The sequence below is a fragment of the Triturus cristatus genome, chromosome 9 (genome assembly GCF_964204655.1).
Source record: "Triturus cristatus chromosome 9, aTriCri1.1, whole genome shotgun sequence".
NCBI classification, from domain to species: Eukaryota; Metazoa; Chordata; class Amphibia; order Caudata; family Salamandridae; genus Triturus; species Triturus cristatus.
In genome coordinates, this window is record NC_140592.1 from 1009956819 (window position 1) to 1009976485 (window position 19667).

The window sequence follows — 19667 nt, forward strand, 5'->3', positions numbered from 1 at the left end:
TTTTACACATTCTTGCTTTAAAGTTCATTTCCTCAGCGAGTCTCTCCATCTTGAAAAACTCTATCCTCTAATCGTGCCGCTCGCGGCGGGTGAGTATCTTCTGCTAAGGAGTACGCCTGTCAGTCCAGGGAACGCCCTAGACCAACCAGAACCGTTGACCTAACGTCTTCGGCCTGTACCCCAAAGTCTTGGCACCGCGACCCTGCGGCTGAACCCGGATGGTGGTTCGAAAAACAAAAATCAAGAAAGTCCTTCAGATGGGAGAGCTATGGTTATCAAAAACCAAAAAGGTAAGGAAATCTTTACTTGTCCATAGGCCTTGGTCTCAGATTGTAGTGGAAACGGCCAGGTACTGTCTGATCTTGAAACAAGAGTTCAGGCTCTGTAGTGTCCAATCGAATTGACGGTGACACAGCTTCTTGTAAAATATCGTCACTCTGTTGTGCTGAAGTTGTGCCTCTCACGCGTGCATCACTGAACGGCACAAAACGAGGTACAGTGTCTGTTTCAGAGTCAGCGATACCCTCCTGGACCCACTGGTCATACGGCAGAGGCAAAGGGATCCTTTTGATGTGGGCGCCGTGGATCCAGTTCTTTTTCCCCTTTACTCGAACAGCTGATCTTGTAGACAGAAGTACGAGATGGGGGCCAATCGTTGCTTTTGCGCTGGAAATTCTTGACGAGCACCCATGTGCCAGGGTCGATAGGGTGTCCTGGAGCCTCAGAGGCCTGGGGGAGAGTATCATGCACCTGTTGGTGTAAAACACGCAATTTAGCCGTCAATTCGTACAAATAATCAAGCAGTACTGGATGTTCGATTTCGCTGAATTTCGTCGGTCTTGGCACACCCCCTACATTGGCCGGGCGGCCAAAAATAACCTCGTATGGGCTAAGTCCCACTCGTGAGTGTACGGTCATTCTCGTGGACAGGAGTGCTAGAGGCAGAGCGTCAGGCCATTTAAGATCGGAGCTCACCTGGATTTTGGCCAGCTTGAGTTTTAGAGCGCCATTGTAGCGCTCTACTAATCCAGCTGATTGGGGGTGATTTGCAGCGTGGAACTTCTGCTTAATCCCTAATCCCTCACCCACATTCTTCATCACTCGACCCACAAATTCACTCCCATTATCACTCCACACCATTCTTGGCATTCCAAACCTAGGAAAAAATTCCTTCACAAGGGCTTTGGCTGTGGATAGAGCAGTGTTGTCTTTTAGGGGATATGCCTCTATCCATTTTGAAAAAGCGCAGACAACCACCAATACATATTTCAGGTTGTTGCACCTTTCCATGTGGATAAAATCTAGCTGCAAAACTTCAAATGGATATGATGGAGGCGCAAAATGACCAGCTGGAGTTGGGGTTCCCCTACCAGGGTTGTATTTCACGCATACCATACAATTCTTGACCACATTCTCTGCACACTTGGGAATCCCAGCATTCTGCCATACTGGAGCCAACAACTTACAGATTCCTTTCATACTGATATGTGCCATTCCATGTGCCATAGTAACCACTGGAAGCACATACGCATCAGGTAACAACCATCGCCTATGTTCTGACAAATCAATCCAACAACCATTCTCATCCAACTTACCCGTACTTTCTCTCCACTTGCTCAACTCTTTCTCTGTGGCTTCAGCTTGAAGGGACTTCACACTCTCTATTGTGTTTTCACACATTCCAACATCACCAACCCATCTTGCAGGGCCTGCAACATACATTCGAGTCTTCACATCTTTTTGCTGTTTCTTTCGCGGTTTCATCAGCAAACGCATTACCGCGACCAACATCATCAGTGATCTTCTTGTGCGCACTGCATTTCATAATCGCAACTTGTAACGGTAGGGTCAGCGACTCAAGGAGATCATTCACCAACTTGCCATTCTGAATCTTAGCTCCATGTGAAGTCAGGAACCCACGTTCTTTCCACAATCGCCCAAAACTGTGCGCCACGCCAAAGGCGTACTGGCTATCCGTATATGTGTTCACTTTCATTCCTTCAGACAACACGCATGCTCTTGTAAGGGCAATCAATTCTGCTGCTTGAGCCGAATTTTGTGGCACACGTGCAGTTTCAACAATCGTGTGCAAAGTCGTGATAGCATATGCAGCAGTCGTATCACCATTTGGAAGCTTGAAACATGAACCATCCACCCATAAAGTACCATCACACTCAGTCAGGGGAGTATCTTTAAGATCTACTCTCCCTTTCGTCTCTTCTTCGGTTCTGAACAGACAATCATGTTGCGCAATCTCATCTAGGTCTGCTGGAATTGGTAATAGTGTAGCTGGATTCAACGTGTTGCATCTCTTTATGTGTATATGATTTGCTAACAGTGTCAGCTCATATCCAGATAATCGCGCACTAGTTAAGTGTTGTGTCTTGGTCCTGTTTAACAATGTGTCCACAGCATGTGGAACCATAACAATCAATGTATTATCCATTACTAGGCCAGCAGACTGTCGAATAGACATAGCTGCGGCGGCTGTGGCTCTCAGACAACTTGGCAATGCTCTCGCTACCGGGTCCAAGGTTGACGAAAAATATGCGCATGGACGCGGTCTATCGCCAAAAGGCTGTGTTAACACTGATAATGCGCAACCATCTTTTTCATGAACATACAATGTAAAAGGCTTGCTGTAGTCAGGGGTACCCAACACAGGAGCTGAACATAATGCATTACGCAATTCCCAAAAACTTTTCTGACACTCTTCAGACCATGGGATAGGATTCGGTGTGTCTTTACATGTTAATGCTAACAAAGGTTTTGCCATCAAGGAAAAATTGGCAATCCAATGCCTACAGTATGAAGTAATGCCCAAGAAAGCACGTACTTCTCTCTGTGTTCTAGGCACACTCAACTGTGCAATGGCCTGAATTCTCTCTGGGGTCAGTTTCCTTCCCTCCTTCGATAAGAGATGACCTAAGTAGGTCACTTCTTGTCGACAATATTGCAGCTTTGAGAGAGACACTTTGTGATGGAAGGCAGACAAATGACGCAACAATGACAAGGTAGCGTTTTTGCAAATCTTTTCAGTATCCGCGGCGATTAGTAAATCGTCAACATACTGAATAAGGATAGCGCCACTCGGTAAAACAAGTGCATCAAGCTGCGCTTTTAAAGCCTGACTGTATATTGATGGACTTTCACAGTAGCCCTGGGGAGTGCATTTAAAGCGGAAGCTTCGACCTCCTAAACTAAAGCCAAAAATGTCTCTGCTCTCCTCTGCAATTGGGATGCTAAAGAAAGCATTCTTTAGATCGATCACTGAGAACCATGCAGCGGAGGCTGGAATCATAGTTAACAAGGCAGTTATATCAGGGACAACTGGAAACTGTGGCACAACAATCTTATTAACCTCTCTAAGATCAATCACAAATCTGTAAACAGGTGGCTGTGAAGGGTCCGTTCGTTTTAAGACAGGTAAAACAGGACTATTGCAAACGTTGCCTCTTGTCTCTTCAATTACACCCTTTTTAATCAAATCACTGACAATTGCTAACAATGCTTTCTGACCTTCATTGGAGATCTTGTACTGGGGAATGCGTGGCAATCTGACATTGGCTTTTAAAGTGACCACGTATGGCGGTATTTCCAGGAGACCCACATCATTGGGACCAGTAGCCCAAAGGACATCCGGAAGGGATGACAATTCAGGTGGCATTGCATTCTTAGACAAATACATCGGGGAAATCACTTTCTTGCCTAATGTAAGTTGTACTCCTGAGGGAGAACAATATAGAGTTGCATGCAATCTTTTTAGCAAATCTAATCCTAGCAAATTTTCACCACAACCTGTCGTTAGGATGAGGGGTGCTTTTAACTCGCAAGGTCCAACAGAAAGTGACATAGGACTAGAAATCGGGTTCCTAACTGGGGCGCCAGAAAAACCTACTGAAACATTCATTTCGCCAGACAAAGGCGCGCCAGGGAGTTTTGAATGCATGATTGAACTCTTTGCAGCACCAGTATGCAGCAGAAAGGGCTCCGTTACATTTGCTGTAGTTACTTTAACATAAGGTCCGCTCTGATCCACTGGCACTGAAACAACTCCCTCTCTCTGTCTACGGCTGTCCTAGTAATCATTATCTTCTACATTGTCGTCTTCTGCATAATAATCATTATTGTAGTACTGAGCTGTATTACCAGTTGCATTGGCTTGCTGATCAAAGCTATTTATGGTATTTTGAGGCGGAAGAGGACGCGCGTTCTGGGGAGCATTTCCACGCCCTCTGCCTCTAGGAGCTTGCTGACCACCTCTACCTCTTGCGCCATACGCATTACTGTTACGCTGCATTAATTTAGGGCAACTATATTTAAAATGACCTTCCTCTTTGCAATATGAACATTGGTTGGGACCTACAGGGATTTGTGGTTGATAATACCCATTCATTTGCTGATTATTCTGAAATTGTTGGGGCTGCTGATAGATACCTTGTGTTTGCCTATAATTATTCTGTCCTCCACGTGGCGGATAAGCCTGCTGTAAAAGGACCTTTGTTTTCAGTTCTTTCGTTTTCTTATCTGTTCTATCCTTCTCATCTTTGTCTCTATTTTCATAATACTGTGCAGTAGCCAGTATTTGCGCTGAAGAGGAAACAGCCCAGGAACTTTCTGAGTCTTTTAATTTTTTACACAACTCGGGAAGTAGATTCTGTACAAATTTATCAACAAATAACCGTTGGCCACCTTCAGTGCTCATGTCTTGACCACTGTGGTCGATAAACGTTTCTTCAAACCTGGTAAAGAAATCGGACACTGTCTCATCTTTCTTCTGCTTACATGCGGATAGTTTATCCCAATTTACGCGCATCGCAGGCATTATAATTTTCATGTAGGTAATAATTCTACCAGGGAGTTCTGCTACCAAAGGATCAGGCTTCGCGCCACCAACTTGTCTAGCGTCTGCAGCAACGATATTAGCCCATGTACCCCCTAGTTCTGCCACATGATCCGTATTACGGATGGATCCCCACAAAGGCTGTGGAACAACATTCCCAAATAACATATCTATGTCAGCCAGATTCATGACACATGATTCTGCAGTTTGTGATAACTCCTTATAATAACCTGTAGGGTTTTTACGGGGGTCAGGCAATGTCTGCTTGAGCGCTAACACCTCAGATCGCTTCCATGGGACATGCACCCAAACACGCTGAAAATGTGCTAAGACAGGTGGATTAGCATTTGGATCAGCAGGTCTCCAAACTGGGGGAACCTCACGCATCGGATATTGGCGCGCTTTTACCTTTTTCCCCACAGGGAGTTCCTGTTCGAACAATGATTGCTGACAATCCCCATTTCTGAGGGACAGTAAAGTCGCAACTGCTTTATCTACATTGGGGCCCACAATTATACCTGTTTCAAAATCAAATCGCACTCGACACAATTCCTGTGGGTTTGGGTTTGCACCATTATCCTCCAATTCCTCACAGAGGAATTCACACATCTTATCAAAGACATACCTCTGTTTTGGGGCATCCCATTGGTGAAAAACGTTAACAACTGATTCCACATCATAGAGTGAAGGGAAACCAATCCACCTACGCGCCAGATGATCTAACACCTCTTTCTCGTCGGGACCAGGCAGCTGACTGCACAATTGCTTACGCTGCAAGCCAGGAGTCGCACTAGATGACCCAAAGAGAGGCGACATTAAACTAGTAACTACATTAGCTAGTCGTTGTCGTGCTGAAGGAGAAGTTGAGGAGAAAACAGGGGGATAGACAGAGGGAAGAAAAACGGATTCAGATACAGGTACCTGGGTAGTGTAAGAAGGAGCGCCAGGGGAAGCCGCTGGCGTGCTAGGCAAAGTCGCAGGAAGTGCGGGGTAACAGGTAACAAAACTGGCGGCCCTTGAGAGGGCTGCACTGCAGGGATAGGAGCCAGCTGAAGAGGAGCTGGCGGCTGCGGGAAGGCTTGCGGCATATTTACTGGAGGCTGCGCATTTACAAGCTGTGGAGGCGCGGTGGCATTTTGCGCATACGGGGGTGGCGAACTTAGCAAATGGGACATTAGGGAATCTTTCTCTTTCTCTTTTGTCTCATCTTGCACAAGGGGTGACAAAACAGGGTAACATTTATCGATCCCTAGTTTGCACTGTCTGTGCAATTGCTCATTCATTTGTTCCTCCTCATTATCTTTAAATTGCACAGCTGCTTGCATTACAGACATACCTCTTTCTCTCTTATTCCTTTTCGCTAGCTTAATTTCCTTCTGTTTGGCTTCCTTTCGCCATAGGCGGAAAGAATCAAACATCGCCGGCCGGGCTTTCTTTTTAAACAATTTCACTTCCAAATTATCTAAGATATCTGTATCGAAACTACCATTTTGGGGCCATTTTAAAACACCGTCCTTTCTGGTATATCGGATCCAAACTTCATTATATGCAATGGGGCCCACGCCATGTTTTACATAAAGCTCATAAGTTGGAGTTCCAATTGGAGGAACCGGACATGAATCCTCCAACTGGAAATCCCTTCCACAACCCAAACAAAACAATCTTCCAAATACACTAACACCAGGCATCTTCGCTCACTAGTCTAGTTCCAACCTTCAAAGGATTATCGATTACGATAGTCTCGTGAATACACGAGTCCTCTGGCTTTGGCGTTTGCAAACTCCAAATCAAAATAATCCCGAAGGATACCAAAAATCCCAAAGGATACCAAACAAAACTGGGAGACGCTCCACTTATACTTAACTGAATATCGATGATCAATGGCGTCACCAGAAGACTCTCTCGATTGTTTTGCTCTACCAAAATCGTCAAGGGTCCAAAACAGGGCGATTAATCAGGGCAGCAGTCCTTCGTAGCCGTCGGGACGCGGAGAACCTCGAAGAAAAGACTTTCGGACCACGTCGACATGCAGGGGTCGATGAAGTGGCGGCCTTCCTCCAGAATTTCCACACGAAGCTCCTCACGAACCTCTGGCTTGGACCGGTACCGCTGAAATCGTCCCGAGTTGGGCGCCAACTGAAGTACTGGGAATTTTAAGCCCAGCGGTGCAGGGGAACACACCCTATGACTTCGGGTTCTTCCTGTTTCAGACCTACAGAAACACAGAGTCTTCTGGGTGAAGTCAAAGATCAGTTTATTGGCTGCAGACCAATTACAGGTATCCTAGAAGTACAACAGCGTGTATGTTCTCAGGAGACTGCTAAAAGTTACAGAAACGGGCTTCTCCTTAAATACAAAATATCATGCTTCAGGCACACATTCCTTGGTTTACGATATGGCCATATAAATGTATACATTACAAACGAAAAGGCAGAGTCATGATGACCATCCCACATTCCAGGTAAGCCAGCCCACAATTATTTACCCAGCAAGGCTCAGATCCCACATCAGATATCAACAGGCCCCAATAAACACGAGCATCTCCTGTTTAGAAAACAAGCCATAAAGCAGGAACAATCAGGTGTGAAAGAGATTAGCTGGAGGCTCGTGTGGGATGAAAAGGCTTTATGGTGTGTCAAGCCCTGATGCTAATCACAGGTGGCCGTAGGACGGGGAGCTCGTGGGACCGTACTGACCTGGGGCAGCAGAGCCAAGCTGCACAGGTCACAGAGAAGTCAAAGGAAGGCACATGTGCTCTAAAAGGCCCGTATTTGCTTCATGATATGTAGCCTATGTGAGGGCAACCATAAGATGGCCACCGCTCTAAGATGGAACCCACGGAGTCAATGTATAATAACGTATACATAGTGCATTCATAGCTAAAACGTTACACAAAGCACTTGTACATACCGCATTGACCATTCGCGGTTCGCTAATACCGGGATAGACAGGGGTAGGGCCCTGCCTCCTACGCGGTCCCAAATTCTAAAGTACGACACTCCTCTGTAGTGGAGGAGCTGCCACTGAAGCCAGGTCTTCAGCTTATTGTGGAATTCAAGAAGAGAGGAGAAGGCCCTAATGTATTGGGAGAGCTCGTTTCAGGATTTGGCAGCTTGGTAGGAGAATGCCTCTGTGGATGCGGGTTGTGTGTGTGCGAGTGAGAGTGATGCTGAGCTTATTTGTCTGGTGGATTGGTGGAAATGAAGCCCGTGATTGAGGTATGCGGGTCTCATGTGGTGTAGTGACTTGAATACATATGTGATTAATTTGAATTGGCAGCGCCTCTGGATGGGGAGCTAGTGGAGCTCTCTGAGGAGTGGTCTGGGTTTCGGCATAGGAGGTCGAGGACAAGTCTGGCGGTGGTGGCGTTTTGGATGGTTTGAAGTCTGTGAAGGAGCTGGGTTGGGATGCCGGCTTGCAGTAGTCCAATCTTCTTCTGATTAGGGCCTCTGTTATGGTATGCCTGGCGTCAAGTGTGAGCCACTTAAAGATTTTACTTATCATGCGGAGGATATGGAAGCATGAGGAGGTGGCGGCATTGGCCTGGTGAGGTTGGTGTCCAGGATGAGACCTAGGTTCCTAACGTGCTCGGTTGGGGTGGGAGTGGGTCCAAAATTGTCGGCCCACTAGGTGTAGTCCCAAGGTGAGCTCTTATTCCCTAAGATCAGCACATCAGTTTTGTTGGTGTTGAGCTTGAGGCAGTTTTCTATTATCCAATTAGCCACACTAGTCATCCATTGTTTGAAGTTTGCCTTGGTTATGACTGTATCGTTTAAGAGGGAAAAAATTAGCTTGGTGTCATCGGTATAGGAGAAGTTGTTGATTCCATGTCATTTGATGATATTTGCCAGAGGAGTATATTTTGAAAAGTGTGGGGCTGAGAGATGATCCCTGTGAGACTCTGCAGATGAGACCATTGGGTTCTGATGTGAACGGCAAGAATCTATCTAGTTATCTTCTTCCAGAGAAGAAGTAATCTGTCTATTTGAGTGCTGATCCTTGTATTCCCACTATGTGTAGTCTGGTGATGAGTGTGAGATGGGAGATGGTGTCAAAAGTGGCAGAGATGTACAGGAGGATGAGAGTGGCGGTGTGTCCATGGTTGAAGATGGCGTGTATGTCGTCTTTCACTTTGATGAGGGCTGTTTTGGTTCTGTGGCTGTTTCGGAATCCTGAATGGGTGTCGTCCAGGAGATTGTGGCATTCTAGGAGGTCTGAGAGTTGTCTGTTGATGGTCTTCTCAATTGCTTTGGCTGAGAAGGATAGCAGTGCAAAGGGTCGGTAGTTACTGAGGACTTCGGGGTCGGCTGATGGTTTTTTGAGAAGGGCAGTGATTTCAGTGTGTTTCCAGCTATCTGGGAAGGTGGCTCTTCCCAGGTTGTAGATATGGTGAGGGCAGGGGTCTGTGGGAGTCACTGAGTGAACTGTCTTCATTATTGCTGCATTGTCCTTGTTGAATAGAGAATTCCATGATGTCAGTTGGTAGTCTTTGGTTGATGAGGTTAGCAGGCAGGGAAAGTTGATGGGGGGGCACAGGGCTTGGAAGTTGTTGCAGATCTTGGTGATTTGTTTTCGTGGAAGAAGTTGGAGTGGTTATTGCAGAGTTCTTGTGTAGGGTGGTGGTTTGGGTTACGGATGTTGCTGTTGGGATAGTGAATTTTTTGACTATGGCAAAAAGTTCCTTGCAGTTGTAGAGTCGATTCCCAGGGTCGGGCCTTTTTCTTGGTCTCTTTTACTTGAGGTGATAGTGTCTAAGTGCGGCCTTGCAGGTGTTAATTGAGGTGGTTCATCAGGTGGTTCTCCATTTCCTTTCAAGTTGTTAGCATACTCCCTTGGATTCTCTGAGGTCAGCATTGTACCAGCTAGCTTATTTGTTGTATCTTTTGGATTTGGTGTTTTTCAGAGCACCAGGGTATTGGTGCAGGTGGTTATCCAGTTATTGAAGTTGTTTGTGTCATTGATGCAGTCGGTGGGGTCTAGGTAGTTTAGTTGGAGGGCATTTAACCATTCCTTTTCTGTAACTTTCTTCCAGCAATGGCTTGGGGTGTTGCTAGACTCCATAGGGGTGGTTGGTGGCCCTGTTAAGTGGAAGTGGGCAAAGAGTGGTCCGTCCATGTGAGTGGAGGGATGTGGCTGACTTTAACCTTGTTGCTGGAGAAGATGGGGGTCAAGGGTGTGTCCAGCGATGTGGGTAGGGCATTGTGTGGGCTGGGTGAGGCCGAGGTTCAGTAGACGTTTAAGCAAGGCTGTGGCGTTGGAGTCCGTGGGGTAGTTGAGATTAAAGTTGAAATCGCCTAGGAGCATGAAATCATGATGAGGGATGCAGCGAGGTCGGTGAGGAGGTTGCTGAAGTGTGTGCGAGGTCCTGTGGGCCAGAAGGCGAGGGTGCCTTTGATAGTTTTTTTTACTGTCCGCCTGAAGCTTGAAGCAGATGTGTTCCATAAAAGTGGCTTCTGGTTCAGTGTAAGAGGTACATTTGATGGTGCCACTGTGGATGATGGCGAGTCCTCCTCCTGGTTTATGGGGTTGGTCCTTGTGCAGGATTTTACATGCAGCGGGGTTGGCTGTGGCAATGTCCGGCGCTGATTTGGAGTTGAGCCAAGTTTCGGTGAGGAAGAGAAAGTACAATATGTGGGAGTCAATGATGCCTCAAATCTTGGTGGAGTGCTTGCTGAGTGAGCGGGTGTTGAGGAGCATGCATGCAAATTAATGTTGCTCTACGGGGTGGCTGTGTGAGTGCAGATCTTGAGTTCCGACTTAGTGAGGGGTGCAGTGTTTGTGGGCGTGAGAGTGGGTGTGTGGAGGCAGGTGAAGTGGCAATGTGAGTACGTAAAGGGGCTCACAGTGGACTTAAGTGCAGCTCGGCAGCAGCGTTCGTGGCGGCATCAAGGGTTGAGCAGGTGGAGTTCATCAGCTGCATAACTGCAGGCAGCGTTTGGACCTGGGTTGCTGCCACTGTGCACAGTCCAATGGTTCTGGACCTTATTAAGTAAATGAAACAAATCAGAGCCTACAATAGTTATTTGACAAATTATTTTCTGAGCCCATAACCTGTTGGATCATAGTAATTAATACAAACAGTCTATCAAAGTGCAACAACCAAGGAATATTTGATTTCCAACAAGTTTTATTCCATCATACTTAGCGTAACAGTATATTCCTTACTGCGTTTGACACAATTGGGAAAAGGGGGGAGAGGTTGCTCCGAGGGTACATGCAAAAAGAGGGAGTGCTCTGGTGTGGGGAGGGTGAATAGAATTCAGAGAGTGTGTTAAAAGAAATGGTTGAGCTTGTTCATTCGTTAGACTGATCACAACTTCTCAGTCTGTACCTGGCCACATTTTAAACATACAAAACCAATTTACATTCAATTCTGAAATACACAATTCAATTCTTGTGTGGCACGTTACAGTCAGGGACTCATGATCCAGGTAGGGTGAATGTGGGCGTCGACGTTTTGTCCCATCTTGAGGCTCAAGGGGGGTTCTGGGCCTCGGCCTGCGGGTCTTCCTCAGGACGGTGGGGGGCAACCACAAATATTCCTTGGTTGTTACACTTTGATAGACTGTTTGTATTAATTACTATGAGCCGATAGGTTATGGGCTCAGGAAATAATTTGTCAAATAACTATTGTCTTTCGTATCCTATAAAACCCAGGTCCATGACCACTGGGTCACCCAATTTTCATAATGACTGTGCACAGTCCAGGCGTGCTACTCAGAACAAAATTTCTCTGCCATAATACTCAACATGCGCTATAAGTCGCTAATATACAAACACCTGGGGAGCTGGCCCGAAGGACAAAGGCATGTCACAACACACAGATTAGAAACATATCAAAATGTATTAATAATTCATTAACAACCTTGTTTATAAAATGAACGTATATAGCTTCCCACGCCACACTCAAATCACACATTCATACCAACAGATTCATACTCTCACTTACCAACACATCCTGAAAATCAGGAATTCAATCATACTCATACCAACAATACAAAAAATAAGTTCAAATGGACCACTTTTAACAGATAGAGATGACAATGATCATAGTCTAATAAAAGATGAATACTCCAACATTTCAATAGCACCAAATATATCCAGGGTCCTCAAGATACATTAGAATTAGGGTGATAACCAAGAGTATAAATCATGAGTTAGATGTGGTCCATAGAGTAGAAACAATGCAGTCCAGGCGTGGACAAGTGCAGACAGGCTTGCCTTTGGTGCAGCGGCCTTCATTAAGTACGGCCTTGGAGAGTGGGAGGAGTGCAGCTGCGGTGGGCGGGCTCAGCAAAAATGGGAAAGTCCGGTGTGAGAGCAGGAAAGTCCAGTGGGAGCAGCAAGGTGCAAAAACGCAATAGGTGGAACAAGTTGGGGGCAAAAACTGACAGAAGAGATCAAGACACAAAATAAGCAGTAAGAGGAACAACATTTGCAAAAAGGGGCAGTTAGGAGAAATAAAGAATGCAAAAAGGAGCTGTTAAACAGAGCGAGGTGGCAGACGGCACAAATAAGAAAGAGCACTTACTGAGTTGGAGGTAAAATAAGCAGCTAACAATAAAAACGAAATGACAGTCACGAACACGAGTCAGAAGGACAAGGCGAGGTAACGTCGAATAAAGCAGAAGAGAGACACCTGGGCACCTACTCAATAAGTGTTTGAACTGGGCATGTTAGTGGTTTAAAAAACGTTTTACGCAGTTCTAGTAATCTAATACAAACACGTTTTGTTCAGAGGCAGATAGACGGCATTGCATAAATAGGAAGGATTGACTACCAAGCCGGTTCCATAGAGCTATAATGTCCTCTAGTTCCCCAGTCCTTTTGTCTTCATTGCTCCTCTCACACCTCAGCGCCAAGACGCCGTTTGGCATTAGAGCGCTTTATAAGCCTTTATAAGCCTTTTTATACATTATACATACAACAGAGTATTAAAGACACCGACCCTCGTCCGGTAACAATGAGTTTACTTGCTAGACATTTTGTATATTGAAGGGTAAAGGTGAGATAGAAGAACCTTGCAGGACTCGATTGTTTTCAGGGCGGGCGCGAAGGGTCCCTCGGATCCCTCAACCACTCGCAGTCCGGCTTCCGAGCCAACCACAGCACCGAGACCGCCCTCATCGCAGCCACTGACGACATCCGAGCCCTGCTCGACAACGGGGAAACAGCGGCCCTCATCATCCTGGACCTCTCCGCAGCGTTCGATACTGTCTGCCACCGCACCCTAGTGCAGCGCCTCAGCAACATCGGAATCCAAGAGAAGGCACTAGATTGGATCATCTTGTTCCTCGCCGGAAGAACCCAGAGAGTTCACCGCCCCCCGTTCAGATCCGAGGCCACTGAAGTCATCTGCGGCGTACCACAAGGATCATCACTCAGCCCCACCCTCTTCAACGTCTACATGAGCCCCCTCGCAGCCATTGCACGCCAACACAACCTCAACATCATCTCCTACACCGACGACACCCAGCTGATCCTCTCCCTCACCAACGACCCAGCTACCGCCAGAACCAACCTACACGAAGGGATGAAAGACGTAGCGGAGTGGATGATGAGCAGCCGCCTGAAACTGAACTCAGACAAGACGGAAGTCCTCATCCTTGGATCATCACCCTCTGCCTGGGACGACTCCTGGTGGCCCCCCGCCCTGGCAAGCGCACCCAAACCTACGGACCACGCATGCAACCTGGGCTTCATCCTGGACTCCTCCCTCTCGATGACCAGACAAGTCAACGCTGTCTCATCATCATGTTTCAACATCCTACGCATGCTCCGAAAGATCTTCCGATGGATCCCCACCGAAACCAGAAAGACGGTCACGCAGGCCCTCGTCACCAGCCGACTGGACTACGGAAACACCCTCTACTCCGGAACCACAGCCAAACTACAGAAAAGACTCCAACGCATCCAGAACGCCTCCGCACGACTCATCCTTGACATCCCCCGACACAGCCACATCTCCGGACACCTGAGAGACCTGCACTGGCTCCCCGTCAGCAAGAGAATCACGTTCCGACTCCTCACCCACGCACACAAGGCCCTCCACGACCTGGGCCCCAGGTACCTCAACAACCACCTGACCTTCTACACTCCCACCCGCCAGCTAAGATCAACCAGCCATGCCCTCGCCGCCGTTCCACGCATCCGAAGAGCCACCAAGGGAGGAAGATCCTTCTCCTACCTGGCAGCCAAGACTTGGAACTCCCTCCCCATCCACCTCCGTCTGACCCAAGACCACCTCTCCTTCAGGAAGCAACTCAAGACCTGGCTGTGCGAGCAGTAACGGACCCACCTCCCCCTCCCCCTCCCCCCCCTCCCCAGCGCCTTGAGACCCTCCGGGTGAGTAGCGCGCTTTACAAATGTCTTGATTGATTGATTGATTGATTGGTTGAAGGGTGACAATGCCACAAACTGTGTGTGATCTGACAAAAGGACATCGCTGAGAACAACTCATCCTTTGGTCAACCTGACCAGTAGCCAGAAGTGTTCAGTGTGATAAGGGCGTGTAAGGCCATTGACTTGTCTCACGGAATCAGAGCACTCCCACAAGTCACCTTCATGCACATAATTGAGGACTATGAGGGCAACTGTTCACTTCTGGTGGGAATCCAATCTAGAGTGGTTCCATGATATTATTTGTAATTAGAATAGCGCTGAAGTATAGAGTTAGCCACACATTCCAGCACTCTGCATGGGGACAGAATTAGGCTGAAAGTTTGCAAGCTCCGCGGAGTCAAGTGAAGGTTTCTGTTGGATCAAATCCTGCAGATTTCAAAGTAGATGACATGCTGCCAGCTACACAAGATCAGTGGTTAAGGTACCTGAGAATTGGAGAACTTTGTCCAGCGATGATGGAGAGAACAAGAACATGTGGTGGAGCCAGAGTGTCAAAGTTAGACCGACAAAGATATTCAATATTACAAAACCAGGGGCCAAGTGACTCAACTAATCAAGAGCAAAGCAAGTCATTGTGAGGTTTGAAAGACTTTATGTTTATGTCTACACTGTTGCCCATACATTAAATTAAAAGAAATTATGAGGCCAGATTCTTGCATCAAATACACAAAAAACAATGGGTTGTAATGCTACTCTGAGCAAATGCCTGTGGTTAGCCTATTTGCAAGGATTCTCCCATCACTTTTTGTGTGTTTAATGCAACACCCTAAGTGACTAAGTGTTTGCCCGGACGTTGGTTCCATGCTTACTCTGCCATTGAAGCCAAGCTGCGCCAGACGGAAGATGCCCAAATAGGCCTAAACCGGTCTCTGGTTGCTTGTGTTCCGGTTCAGAGAGGACCTGGCTTAGCAGCTCGGACTGGACTGTTCCTATTGGAGCAGGACCAAGAGTGATTTGCATATGGCTCAGTCTAATCTGAGGTGGCTTCATGGGCAAAAGAAATATGGGTTGGAATGCTATCCCGAATAATTGCCAGTGGTTCGATTTATTGCAAGCATTCCTCCCATCACTTTTATGTGTTCTTGACAGATTTTTGCAGACAGTAAACGAAGGGACAATGGATGAAGGGACAGCGAGGTCACTTCCCTTTTCTTTTTGAAACATTCTTTTAATACATCAGGAAAATGTAAGCGAGGTGCAGTTTCTTTGTATCCTTAATTTGAAAATTTGAAAATTGTCTCATCCTCAGGGGACCAACGATGGGGTTAAATCAACATTTGAGCTTTGTTTGAGATGCAAGTACTGAGATGAAGTTAAAGCAAAATAACGTGCTTAGTAGATGATGCACAGTGATGGTGATGGCTTTTAAAAGACAACATGGTCAAGTGTTTTGGCAGTGCAGTAACGGAAAGTGACGATCAAAATCTGGGCCTTGGGTGAAAATGTGAGCAAAAATGTCCCTCAAATTGGTCTGAGAAAACAGTACCTAATTGATTTACCTTTGCGAGTCTCTTTACATTTTCTAGTTCAGTAGATTTAAGTGGTAGAGTAAACCTCCCATCAACAGCCATCAGGAAGTTGTAAGTTACAGCAAAATGAGTGGGCTAGGTTAAAGGGGGCATCTGTCGCGCCAATGTCTGGAGACCAAAAGCGGTTTGTGAAAATGACCTGTCGAGTAGGCGTATCAGAAAGTTAAGTCATAGTGCCCGTCCACAAATGAGCAGGATATCGAAAGTGGAGATTTAACCACTTAAATCTTGAAATCTCCAAGTATTAAGATTTGACTATAAGCTATTGTTTAACAATTCAAGGATTCTTTTCCCCATGAACAGGGAGGAAGTCAGCAGTAAGCCAAGTTTCATAATGCAAACAAAATCCAGGTCCACATTTGTAATGAAATCGGAGGTTTTCAGCATGTGTTTTTTTAGAGCGGACCTAACACTAAGAACGAAAACCTTGAACGTTGGAGTAGAGTGGTCACACTTCCTACAACAACAACGTGCATAAAAGAAAATTCTGTCAAGAGGAACAGGATGAAAGGACATGTTGGTGCCTAGCTTATCCGTCTTGATTGGCAACAAAGTATACTTCTGGAGAACAAAGTTATTGTACTTCTGTACTTCTGTAAGTGTTTATGGAGTGCAGGAGAAACCAGCATTGGCATAGCCAATAGGTCCGGTGTGGGCTTCCAGACTTTTGGTCTTGTCAATGCTTGTTTTTTGTCATGTTTTTTGTAAAACTGTATGGTTGGTCATCACCAGTATTAAAAAACTACAATTGACTAAAAGCAGAAATATTTTTAGTTACCTAATTAAAAAACAATGCTAAAGTAGTCCAAGGCACTGAAAGGAACTATATTATGTGTGGATGTGTTCCTTGTGACAGACCAGAATGCCGTCCCTCAGTGAAGAGTGTAAATGGCTGTAGTGAGCTGAACAATTGTCCCATGGGCGAGAAAGCAAAAGACACACAATTGATGGACGGAATGCAGACCAAATCAAAACATTCACCCCCAGTCAAGAGATCTGGGTTAAATCCATCATTCTTTTGCTCACCATGCCACCCCAGTTTAGACCTTGCCATATGCAAATCAGTCTTGACCCTGTGCCTCATGGGAACAATCCAGCCCGAACTACCAAGCCCGAACTGCCAAGCCAGGTCCGAAACCGGTCCTAGGATGCTTGTTTCCAGTCCAGGGAGGACCTGGCTGGGCAGTTCGTGCTGGACTGTTCCCATGAGGCACAGGGTCAAGACTGATTTGCATATGGCAAGGTCTAAACTGGGGTGGCATGGTGAGCAAAAGAATGATGGATTTAACCCAGATCTCTGTACTGGGGTGAATGTATGACATTGTTCTGCATTCTGTCCATCAACTGTTGTTTTTCCCATGCCCTATGCTTTAGTGTGCAGAAGAAAAATGTGAATGACACAACAACATCTGAAGGGATAAGAGAGGCCTAGTTGAAAGCGCAGATAAATAGGAATATAATGCATATCATTTTATTAAAATCAAAAGGTCTTTGCAAAGGCCAGACCAAAGAAGGCAGCAGACAACATGTGCCTGCAGATGTGTTTTGATAGATTGTGTTCACTGCACGGATATGCAGCAGCTTGCTTTAATGACAGATCATTTTAACAATTCTTTATTAGGATTATTAGGGTTCTGGAACATCCAGAACAGTTGTATACTTAGCGTGCTATGTACGTATGAACATTTCCCCCCTCAATAGGTATAGAGTAAGCCACAAAAATGTATCCAGGTGTATTACTCCAGTTTGCCTTTCCATCCCATCCCTGTTACATTTCACCCTTTTGCCCCAATATAGAAAGGTCAGTTATGTAACAGTGCATCTTGAACCTCTAAGGCTATCTAATATATCGTCTTTCAGGTTTGAGTTAACTGAAAGCATTGTTAAGAGTTGCAAGAAACAAAGAACTGGGAAATTACAAAAGACTGGCTGGCATATATCCCTCAGTTGCTAGTATTCGGGTGATGAGTCTTTAGTGTGTCATGTAGTGATGGAATGCTGGCACTCACTGGTTAAGGAGTGTAGAGGGGCACGAAATCTTCAACATACTTCAGGAATACTTTTCTAGTTGATCATTTAGGCTGTAGATCAGTTAGGTTAATGGCAGCTACAGGCAGCAGACATTGAGTCACACAACAACATGATTTAAGTCGATTTACTGATCAAACAGAAAGAACAAAGGAAGGGAAACAGCGTGGCAAGAAAAATTAATTTGTTAAAATATTTAGGATGCATTTTAAAAGCATAGGAAAAGTCAAACTAGCAAAGATTTCCTACATCAAATAGCTCCACATATTATCACAGGGATGTGTATCTACATTAGCAAAACAAAAATAAAAAGACTGTTTATGCCAGGGCAGAAAGTTGAGACTCAAATACATCACTGGTCCAATAACAATAATAACAGTGTTGGAAGCAGGTGTTGAAGAGATAGGATTTTAACAGACCATTCTTTCTGTGAATTATATTGGTGAGTTGCAGATGTTAAATCAACCACCAAGGACACTACAGGGTAAGGACTAAATGAAGAAGAAATGTGGATGAGTTCAAAGTCTTGGTAAGTAATTGCCCTTGCACTTTTTCCAGGTTCTACGCTTTGTTTTACCCAGGAAAGGCTTGGCGGCATTAAATTATTCAGGGTCAGCACTACTTTACAAAGCCAAAGGAAATGATGGACGGAGTGTTGAACATTGCAAGCACTCACCCCCAGTCAACTGATCTGGGTTTAATCCATCACCGTTCTTTAGCCCACTCTGCCACCCCAGTTCAGACATGGCCATATGCAAATCAGTCTGACCCTGTGCCTCATGGGAACAGTCCAGCCCGAACTGCCAAGCCAAGTCTTCCCTGGACCGAAAACAAGCTTCCTAGGACTGGTTTCTGGCATTTCAGCCGTCTTCAGCCAGGCTTGCTTGAATCCAGTGGCAAAGTGAGCAAGGGACTCACGTCTGAGCATACCCTGCCAACTTATGGCGAACAAAGCAAAACCAAAGGAAATGATGGACGGAGTGTTGAACATTGCAAGCACTCACCCCCAGTCAACTGATCTGGGTTTAATCCATCACCATTCTCTAGCCCACTCTGCCACCCCAGTTCAGACATGGCCATATGCAAATCAGTCTGACCCTGTGCCTCATGGGAACAGTCCAGCCAGAACTGCCAAGCCATGTCTTCCCTGGACCAGAAACGCATTTTACCTAGACAAATATTTTATAATTAAATTGGTTCCTAAGGCACTATCTATGTATTAAACTACTGGATTTACAATATTTGAGAAGTTTCTACCGCTTAATCCAGAAATTGAACAAAAATCGACTCCCAGAATAGACAATCGGGTCAGATGTATCAGTCTATTCATTACTAGTGGCCCAACTGGAGAATCCAAAAATTATCGCACCTTTAAAAATCTGATGCCTCTTACAAGTTGTGCCCTTTAAATTGTGGAGTGCTATGCAGATTTTAGTGCTTTGTGCACCATAATCTACATGTACCAGTATTTACCGGGCATTTTCCCCCAGTAACATTTGACAGGTTTCAACTGCCGAAATTTACCTGGGGAAGATTGTGGGTGATGTAATTACCACACAACTTGTAATTCTGATCTTTGTGCAGACAGTAGTGCCTTTTGGTTGAAAATCATGCCGTTAGAGAGATAACAAAGTATTTATGACAAATAGTAAGGAGTTTCCCATGGTAGATAAGTGAATGGTGATTCCTATATAGACTAATGCTGCATTTATGAGGTCCTAGTCATGTTGGACCTGTGTGTGATTTAGAATTTATGTTGCATTTGTTACTTTGTTCAATGCTCATCCCAGTCAGAAAAACAAAATCAAGCCACTTAAAAAGAATTATACATTTAATTTATTTTCAGCACGAACATAGTAGAATAC

At 45.6% G+C, this 19667-nt stretch overlaps 1 protein-coding gene across 2 annotated transcripts in view; it reads left to right on the top strand.

The window, feature by feature from the left end:
- The window catches only part of VIPAS39 (VPS33B interacting protein, apical-basolateral polarity regulator, spe-39 homolog), a 360975-nt gene that overhangs the window by 328095 nt on the left and 13213 nt on the right, over positions 1-19667 (top strand). The gene's annotated exons all lie outside the window — the stretch shown is intronic.